The sequence below is a fragment of the Lissotriton vulgaris genome, chromosome 7 (genome assembly GCF_964263255.1).
Source record: "Lissotriton vulgaris chromosome 7, aLisVul1.2, whole genome shotgun sequence".
In the NCBI taxonomy this organism is placed as follows: Eukaryota; Metazoa; Chordata; class Amphibia; order Caudata; family Salamandridae; genus Lissotriton; species Lissotriton vulgaris.
The window spans coordinates 1,677,344,284-1,677,353,937 of record NC_141695.1 but is presented as its reverse complement, the minus strand read 5'-3'; the positions used below and the strand labels follow the sequence as shown (position 1 = coordinate 1,677,353,937).

The following is a 9,654-nucleotide window of genomic DNA, read 5'->3' as shown; positions in this document are numbered from 1 at the left end:
TTTCCTTCCTGCAACTCCAACATAGACAACTCCCCCTCCGTCTCTGACGCACCTACTCCTACTCTCAACCTCCACCTTTCCCCACTATTGAACCCTACTCCAACTCTCAACTTCCACCTTTCCCCACTTTTGAACCCTACACCCCTACACCCCTACTCCACCGCAACCCCTCCCTGCCCTCCCCCTCCAATGCCACCCCCTCCTGCCTCCCTACAACCACCCAACAACCCGTGCTTTACCCTATTCTCCCTGGAAAATAAGCTAGACTCCCTGATCACCTTGATTTCCCAGCTTGTAAGTGCCATCTCACTTTTAAGCTCCAAGTTTCCCTCCTTTCCATTCACCCCCATTCCTGTGGATAACCCGCACCATCCCACGAGTTGCTCCTTGCTCCCTCACCCCACTATAACTAAGCCCAACCCCTCATCGGCAAACATGGTTATCTCACACAAGCCTTCGAATGCCACCCTTATTCAACCTGCACCTCCCGATTACCCTATTGTCTACTCTATTCCGACCATCTCCTCTGTCAGAACAAAGTTTCCACCTAAACCCTTCCGAGCACCCCTGTATAAGTACAACATCCCAATCACCCTGCAGAGCCCAAGTACCCCCATCACCAAAACAGTCTTGACAGAGCTGCGCTGTCTGCTCCACAATTGCAGATCAGCAGTAAGACATAAACTTCAAATCTCCGATACCATCACCCTTCACAAGGTTGACATGCTCTTCCTCACAGAGACCTGGTTCAACGACACCTCACACGCTATCTTTGATCTCCTACTACCCACAGGCTATTCTATACTCAAGAAAGACAGAACCGACGGCGTTGGGGGTGGTGTTGCAGTCATCTTTAGAAACTCCCTTCAACTGAAGGCTCTTCCTTTTAGCTCTTTCCGCACTTTCGAAGGCCTTTCTCTTGAGCTCCAATTGCACCATCGCTCACCCCTCAGATTCCATGTCATTTACCGTCCACCGGGTAGCGACCCTTCGTTTTTGGAAGAACTCACTGACTTCATCAGCGACCAATACTCGGAAAGTGACAATCAGACCTTTGTGGGGGACTTCAATCTCCATTGGGGCTCACCGCAAGACTCCTCTGCGAGCTCGCTTGCCACCCTCCTCTATGCAAACGATCAACACACTCTAAGGGCTCAATCCTGGACCTTGTTATCTCCAAAGCAGACAGGCTTTCTATCAATACCCCTATTCATGTTGACTGGTCTGACCACCTCCTCATCCCATTCTCTCTTCACCTTTCACACTCTATAACTCTTGGCCAACCTAAGAGGGCTACCTCTTGGTTCTGTGATGTTAAAAATATTGACATTGGTTCCTTCTGTGAATCATCCTTGTTATCACTTCCAAAGCTAGACCCGAACCTAGATGTTGACGTACTCACCTCCCAATGCCTCACAGTTCTTGCAGTTGAAATCAATAAGGTCGCTCCTCTCCAAAGCAAAAAGGTTAGGCCCACTCCTTCAGCACCATGGTACAACAAATCCCTCTCTGAAGAAAGGAAGCAGCTAAGATACCTGGAGAAACAATGGAGGCAAGCACCCTCCACCGATAACTTAGCCACGCTTCGTTGTGCAAGATCCAAATACCATAAGAACATCTTCCTTGGGAAAGTGTCGCACTTCAGAACCCTCCTTGACTCTGCCAAAAATAGACCCAAAAAACTATTCGATCTCATCAAGATTCCTAACCACTCTCCCCCAACCTCCAAGCTGGAGGACTCTACCAAGAAAGCAACGGACTTTGCTCTATTCTTTGACGAAAAAGTGAAATCCCTCGTGCCTCAGGTAGCTCACCCTACCCCTACTGAGGAGCGCAAATGCTTAGCCGTTTGGCAGAACTTTGACCTCATCTCTGAAGATGCCCTCCTCAAATGCATCCTCCAAACAAAGCCCTCCAACCACTCTCTTGACCCCATCCCTAGTGCCATTGCTATCGACTTCTATTCCCATTCTCTGTCCTATTGGACCACTCTGGTCAACCTCTCCCTCTGCCAAGGCTCCCTTCCTGTCTCCTTCAAAACAGGGCAGGTCACCCTCTGCTTAAAAAACCCTCTGCTGATGCGAATGACCTCAATAACTACCGCCCCATCACTAACCTTCCCTTTCTTGCGAAGATCACAGAAAGATGTGTAGCGAAACAACTCTCTTGTTATATCAGGGACAATGATCTTCTTGACAAATGTCAGTCCGGCTTCATCCAAAACTGCAGCACTGAAACAGCCCTATTGCAAGTGATTGATGACGCGCTGAGGATACTCGACTCGGGGGGGTCCTGTCTCCTTATTCTCCTTGACCTCTCTGCAGCCTTTGACACTGTCAACCACGACACTCTCCTCAACACTCTGCAACAGAGAATGGGCATGGAGGGTAATGTGCTTAAATTGTTTGCTTCCTTCCTCTCAGATAGATCTCAAATGATCAAAATAGTGAACAGCCTTTCATCTCCTCTGGCGGTAGGTCAAGGGGTTCCTCAAGGCTCTATACTTGCACCTACTTTGTTCAACCTCTAACTAGAACCCCTGGGAAATCTCCTAAGTAAATCTGGGATCAACTATCACCTCTACGCAGATGACACTCAAATCTACCTCAAAGTTGCCTCCACCCACGATCTCACTATCCTTAGCTCAACTCTCGACTCCATTCAAAACTGGATGTCAACTCATCAACTGATTCTGAATCCCTCCAAAACTGAATTCCTCCTCCTCTCCTCACCTGCCCCTCCCCCGGTTCAATCTTGGATGGATCAGACAAATCTACTCAACAATAAGCATATCATTGTTGAAAGCGCAAAATCCCTTGGTGTCTTACTCGACAAGAATCTCAATCTAATCCCTCACATCAATTCCATTGCAAAGTCTGCACGATACCAACTGCGACTTCTTTGGGGAATTCGTCGCTTTTTTCCTGAGCATGACCTTAAAACTCTGGTGCAATCGCCGGTCCTCTCCAGACTGGACTACTGCAATTCTCTTCTTACTGGCCTCTCCAAATCCCACCTATCCCCCGTGAAATCGGTCCTACACTCAGCAGCCCGTTTCATCTATGGGGCTAATCACACTGCTGCTATCCTCCCTGCGTTGGCTTCCCATCGAGGCTAGAGCTATCTACAAGACTGCCTGTATCACTCACAAAGCCTTGCACTCCTCCTCTCCTCGCTACCTGTCGAATAAACTGAAACTCTCTGGAGGCTCTAGACCATCTCGGAATGCGGAAAATCTTCTGCTTGAACCCCCCACTTTCAAGAAGGAAAGATCAATGGCCCAATCCTTTTCAGGCAACGCAGTGAGAATCTGGAACTCACTCCCGCCTCAGCTCCGGACTACCTCCTCCTCCTCTCAGGCCTTCAAACCGGACCTTAAGGTTCTCCTCCTCCAAAGACACCTCCAAGTCTAACTCACACCCTTGCCTTCGTTTGAAGGAATACCTCCCATTACTGGAAAGTCTTTTGGCCAGGATTATGGTCTTCCTCCCCAGTGTGTTCTGGTAGTTTAAATGTTTAGTAATATCCCAATACCTGTGTATGGTACCCTTTTGGAACTTGCACACGTCACTTTTGTTTTGTAACACACTGTTTGCTACCTCACACATTTTGTTTGTTTTGAATACTTGCACAAGTGCCTCCATTGCCTACGTAACGTTTGTTCTTGTGATGGAGTGTCTGCCTTTTATTGCAGTATTATACTTCTACTTGTATTTTGTACATTTTTGTAACCTGCACCCATTTCACTTTTTTCTCCTGTAATGCACCGATTGCTACCTCATGTATTTTGGTTGCTCACTAATGTCACTTTTGTTCCATGTAACTTATTGTTTGCATTTGTATTTTGTGCCTGTATATCATTATTGGTCCTTCTGTGAAGCGCTCTGACACCTTCGGGTAAAGTCCGCGCTATATAAAATTGCATAAATAATAAAATATTAATAAATAACTCTCTAGTTGAAAAAGACAAAGAAGTGATGATCCTCTCCCTTTCAGATAAAAAAAATGCAGGTGGTCAGTTCTTGAGGGTGGGGGTGTCTGAAAGCACATTATAAATCGGCAGAGTTGGCAAGTTAGTGACCGCGCCTCCTCTCGGAGCGCGTGCTCAGGTAGCCTGCGGCCATCTTCTGCCGCGGGAGCCGCGTGGATGAGAACGGGAGGCAGGGCCCGCTCCAAGGAGGGGCGGCAGCAGGGATGGGGCCTCAGCGGCTGGGCCGGGCTGGCTTTGGCTCGGAGGCCGGGCCTCTACGACATGCGGCTTGGATTATGGGCCTCGGCCGGGCTGTGGTTGGCGCTTCGTACGGTCTGTGGAAAGGAGGGGGGTGGTGGTGGCGGCTCGGAGGCTGGTCTTCAAGGACAGGTGGGAGGGCCGGGCGTGGGTCGGAGGGGGCCGGGCGTGGGTCAGAGGGGGCCGGGCGTGGGTCGCAGGAGGCCGGGCTAGGCCTCTGGGGGCCGGGTTAGGCCTCTGGGGGCCGGCCTTCGGGGGTAGGCCTCGGCTCCGGGAGGCCGCCTCCCCGTGTTGCCGGGCCCGGCTCTCGCGCTCTGATGTAACTTCCTGGAGCTGCTGCCTGGGAACTTTCAAAAGCGGCAGAAACGAAACTGCTCCCGGCAGAAGGAGGAGGGAGCCACTGGTATAAATGAAGAGCGGGAGAGACCGGAGCACAGGAGCTGCGAGAGACTGAGGCGGCGGAGCAACCAGGAGGATCCGAGGCCGGGAGAGCAGAGCAGGGACAGCCCCACACGCGGGAGCGGAGGTACAGAGGTAACTGGGAAACAGAGGCAAAGGCATGTGGAGAAGAGAGCCACGTCCCCCGGTGCAGCTCTTACTAGAGTACCTACCCCCTTTCATTCTTTGCACCTGATGCTGAAGTTGTATTCTTACCACTGGCTCCCAACCCCCCCTTCCTTAGACAGCCCCTAACTATTGCCCCTCCTGACCATACACCCTTATTAGCACAGTGTCCCCCTGCAGATCTGCCCCCCCCCCTTTGCCCCATCGCACACTTGTATTAATAATTAGAGCTTTACTGTTTTAATTGTGATAGGTCTCCACTTTATAGGTACCTGACTTCTATAAATAAAGCTTTATTACCGACCATGCTTTCATTCACACTTTGTTTTCTTATGCATGGTTCTTATAGAGAACCTCTAGTTTATTTCAGTTTCTAAATCTCACAACTCCCTGCTATGACACAGCAACAGTTGATAGTAAAACTCGTTGCCATACATGCCAATAGACCCTATGCAGGCTGGAGTTTTATTTATGTTAACTGTTTCTTGCCTGAAATTGCCAATACTTAAATAGGAGTAGATAAGGAAAATACACTCCCCCTCCATTTAGTTTCCAAAATCTCCCACTTTGCTGTTCTAAAATCTTGCCATGTATGCTTTACCCACTGTTGTGGTGTCATACAGGCTGACAGGCCTCCCTGAGAGCCTGTCCCCACAGTTCTGCTTGTCTACTTTGACTGAAAGCAGAAAGTAAAGCAGGGGGGGGGGGGGGAGAGAGATATAAGGGTGTGGAGCTTGGTCACGGAGGGCAGGTAAGAGTTTTCTTTTTTTCCCCTTTTGGACAGGGATACATAAGAGACCATGTTTTGTATGGCTTCCCCCAAATACTCCTCTGCCCGTGAAAAGTGAATTATGGGGACGTTTTTTACTTCGAGGTTTTGAGTAACATTAATAGATAATGAGCTTCGCTCATGTTGTCTATTTTAATGTCACTCAGTAAAACCCTTGGTGAAAAACGTCCCTGTAATCCAGTTGCCAATTTGTATTTGTGGATATAATACATGGGATTCTGTTATCCATATTTTAATAACTTAGTTACCAGCAAAGAGAGAATGTTTATTTTTTCCACTCTTTAGTTAGAGAAGTCAGAATATTTCTGTATGTTTCTACATGTTCCGAGCTACTGTTTGTATTGACGTTTTTCTGATATCTGTTTGCAACAATTATCTAACAGGTTTTTGATGTTTTGAATTTTGCACTAGAGGTTTTATTTATATTCTTTGTTTGCAAACATGCACACTGTTTCATATTAAAGGGCTACGCTCCAAGAGTTTGTGTTTTGTGGGAAAGATGACGGTGTGATCAAATATTATGTGGGATAAATATCCCCTGGTGTACAATATAAGGATATTGCAAATCACCTCTGAGTTCCAAAAACCTGAAAGGGAAGGAGACCGAAGGCCTCTTACCTCTAATGGTTATAGAACCCCTGTGCGACTTGCAATATCGTTATAATGTACCGCAGGTGGTACTTTAATCCTACTATTATATAGCACCTACACTTCAATGATGCCTCACACTTGTAGAAGTGCTGCATTGTTTTATCAGTACAACTCCCTGTGCAAATTTAGTGGGCATTTCAATGCAAAACGTGCCGTCTGTAGATAACATTGCGCTACCTCACAATGTTTTATTTACATTAAAAAATCGCTTTCCTCATATCCATTATAGGTAGGTGTGTCACACAAGTTTGTTCTAAAAAGTGGGTCTTGGTTCTAAAAAGTTTGGAAACCATTGCTTTAGAAGGCTTCCACTTTGTACCTGCAACACGCTTTTAATGATTAAAGTAATGCAACTTATTGACTGCACTGCCACACACCTCTGATAATAATTCAGGTATTATTACGAGTTTCTACGCTGGCGATGCCACACGGTTCGTTCCTCAGCTCATTGCCCGTTCGCACTCTTCCTTTCTGCGGACTGATTCTGTTGTGGTGTCACTTTTAGGGTTTTAAGATTCTCCACAGGACTCCGGATAGTTCTCCAGTGTTTTTAATACCGTAATCCTGTCTGACTTGTTCTACATATTATGTTAGAGGGATGGGCACTGCAAATTTAAAAGGTTACTTGTTTGTTTGTAGTTGCCTTTCCGTTTCATCCCTTTTCGAAACCACTGAACACTCCCAAATATTTCTCTGCTGTGCCATTCATGGGCCGTCGTAATAATACAAATAATGGTAGTATCGCAAACCAGATTAGAGGTGCCTACTTTCTGGGCTGCTGTCAGAGTGAGGTGTCACTTCATCTCTGAGTCACAGGGAAGTCGAGACCCATGTCTGGGCTTAACTTTGCCATTTAGAACAACACACTTAGCACTACAGATGATCTGCAGTCGGTACTGCACCTGGCACAATGCTCTAACTATATGGATGTGTAAATGTCAAGATTGCATTCCCGGTCTTTAAGCTGTTCTCGCACAGGGCAAGAAAGAAAGGCTGACTACTTTGTTCCCAGAAAAAACAAGGTGATGGAAGGAATGCTGCATTAAACTCTACTACTGGTGATCACTCAGTGCCACATTCCAGACACTTTTTGCTCACTATGCCACACTATACGGAGACCCACCAGAAAGTAAATCGGGCTTGGTTCTGCTCTAATAGGAACAGTCAAGCCTGAACTGCCTGTCCGGCCCCCTCTGTTCAGAAATACAAGCAACCCGAAACTGGTCTCAACCTACTTAGGTGTCCTCAGTTAGGACTAGCTTGAATACTGTGGCAGTTCAGAGTGTGAGGAGCAGGGTCAGGATCCATTTGCATAATGCAGGCCTCTGTCTACTGTGGTATGGTGGCCAGAAAAATGATGGCCTGAAATGCAGCCAGGACATTCATCAGTGGCTGAGATGAATTCAAGCAGTCCGTCAGTCGTGTTGTAGTTAATTGTATTCCTGCTCAGTAGGCACCACCCTTCACCCTAACTTGTTAACTGTTTTTTGAAAGAAACGAGTTCTTCTTTTGCTACTCTCGCTGGTCCAATCCAAAACTGACACATCCCTGTAGTCCATACTTGGCAGTCTTTACCACACATATCCAACTCACCTCTGATAACTCAGCCCGCTTTCATCATCTATTCAAATGCGCTTTGTACATGACACAAACACCACACAGTTGTGCCAATCTCATCTACAAGTAGTCATTGTGGAAACTTTTTTGTGGGCTAACCAGCACACAGAGGCGACTTACCTCATACTGTCATTTGCAACCCAAGAACTACTGGTGGCTTGGAGTTGCTCCTACTAATGGAACGAAAAGTGAGCACCAGGTCACCCCCTAGGGTGCTCATTCCTGAGGGTAGTGAAGCAGAGCAATGCAATGCTAACTCTGAGAGGTGTGTAGAGTTAGGGACCCAGTACTCAATAAAGCATACAATACCCAGTCAGGGTCCAAATGGTATGTTGTATTAAGATGAGAAAAGTACTTCATGCTAATCTACTACTTCACAGTTTTAAGTGGGTTAACTAGAGGTCTGTGGTTATTTGTGGAATATGCTGGTTCTTCCATCACTGCCTCTTCCAGCTAATATCCTTTGCTACCCTGATGCATACTGGTAGGCCTGGTGTAAATGTTCTCTCACGGTGGAAGGCCTTTTCACACTCCTTCTGTTTTTAAGTTTTGCTTGCGCTGGCTTGCGAAACCTATTGTTTTTTAATATAAACTTAAAAGGGACATCCTTTCTTTCCTGGCTTCTCATTGGTTCATGTGTGTGCCACTTACCCCATTTCTATTGGCTGTACCATATTCCTGCATTTACCAATGCTTGTTCCTCGTGTGTTTCTCTTATTGATTCTCCTGTGCCTGAAAAACTGTCAACATTCGCTTTGGCAGAACTATTAGTTAGTAACGTTTTACCTTTTACCATTGCAGCATATTTATATAACAATTTATCACCTGGAGAGATTAAGTGATTTCCTTAGTCGCAGGATGTTGCCCGGTGCCGGGGAGACTCGAACCCGGGATTCCCAGCCCTCAAGTCAGCAACTCTGGCCCTTGCGCTACATCATCTTCCCCGTGTTATTTGTCGGGGAGCTGATGAAAACAGCTCTTCATTCATTATATAGGCTAAATGGATGCATTGCCAATGTTGTTCAGATTTGTTCCTCCTCCCTTCTAGGTAGGACACATCGAACTGACCCAGTTCCTCAGTTATGCATTGCCTCTAATTCGCTGTTTCTGATTTGAACCCTTCCAGCCGAGATCCGTTCGGAGCTTGCTGTGCTCTCGACACAAGCATGCGCCCCCCCCCCCCTGTCTTATCTAAGCGAGCATAAGTGAACAAAGATGACCAAGGAAATGGCCCTCAGTATACCCCTTAATTTGCTTTATTTTATTTGTAGGACTTTTTTTTAACTGAATAGTTTAAATGTTTCAGCACTATTTATATTTCACAAACTACAACTCCGATCTCACCTCGCTGGATATATCGGATTCAAATATAAACACATTTTTTATCGGTCTTGGCAATTATTGCAGTGTCGCTCATAGCCGGAGTATATTTGTATTGGTCATTTGTATGCTTGTGTATTCTAACACCTTGTCACTTGACCTAATACTGTGCAATTGTATGTATTCGTAATGTCAATAAAAATGAGTTTTAAAGACAAGAGAACCGTAGTCTCCCTCAGAATGGAATGGTTCACTTGGTGTTCTCTTACAAACTAGAGCAGCACAGACAAAGGCTCAAAATAAAAGATTCACCGAAACTGGCTACTTTTGTAGCATGGAGGGCAGGGGTGGACGCCCCATTAAAACATGCAGGAGAGTCCCTTTCCAAAGTTATAATCGCAAAGTGTCCCCAAACACAATTTTCTCCTTCTGTGACTGCAAGGCAACAAAGTTATTTAGTTAAAATAACAAACTATCGGAACGC

General features: G+C 46.4%; 1 protein-coding gene across 2 annotated transcripts in view; it reads left to right on the top strand.

The window, feature by feature from the left end:
* Positions 1 to 4,570: 4,570 nt before the first annotated feature.
* HELZ2 (helicase with zinc finger 2) overlaps positions 4,571 to 9,654 on the top strand; it is a 163,974-nt gene continuing 158,890 nt past the window's right edge. Inside the window, exon 1 of one of the 2 annotated variants that reach the window (XM_086932742.1) lies at positions 4,571 to 4,754. The gene's annotated coding sequence lies outside the window, so the exon portion shown is untranslated. Of the gene's footprint in view, positions 4,763 to 9,654 lie in introns of both variants that reach the window. The other variant, XM_086932741.1, reaches the window with a different exon arrangement.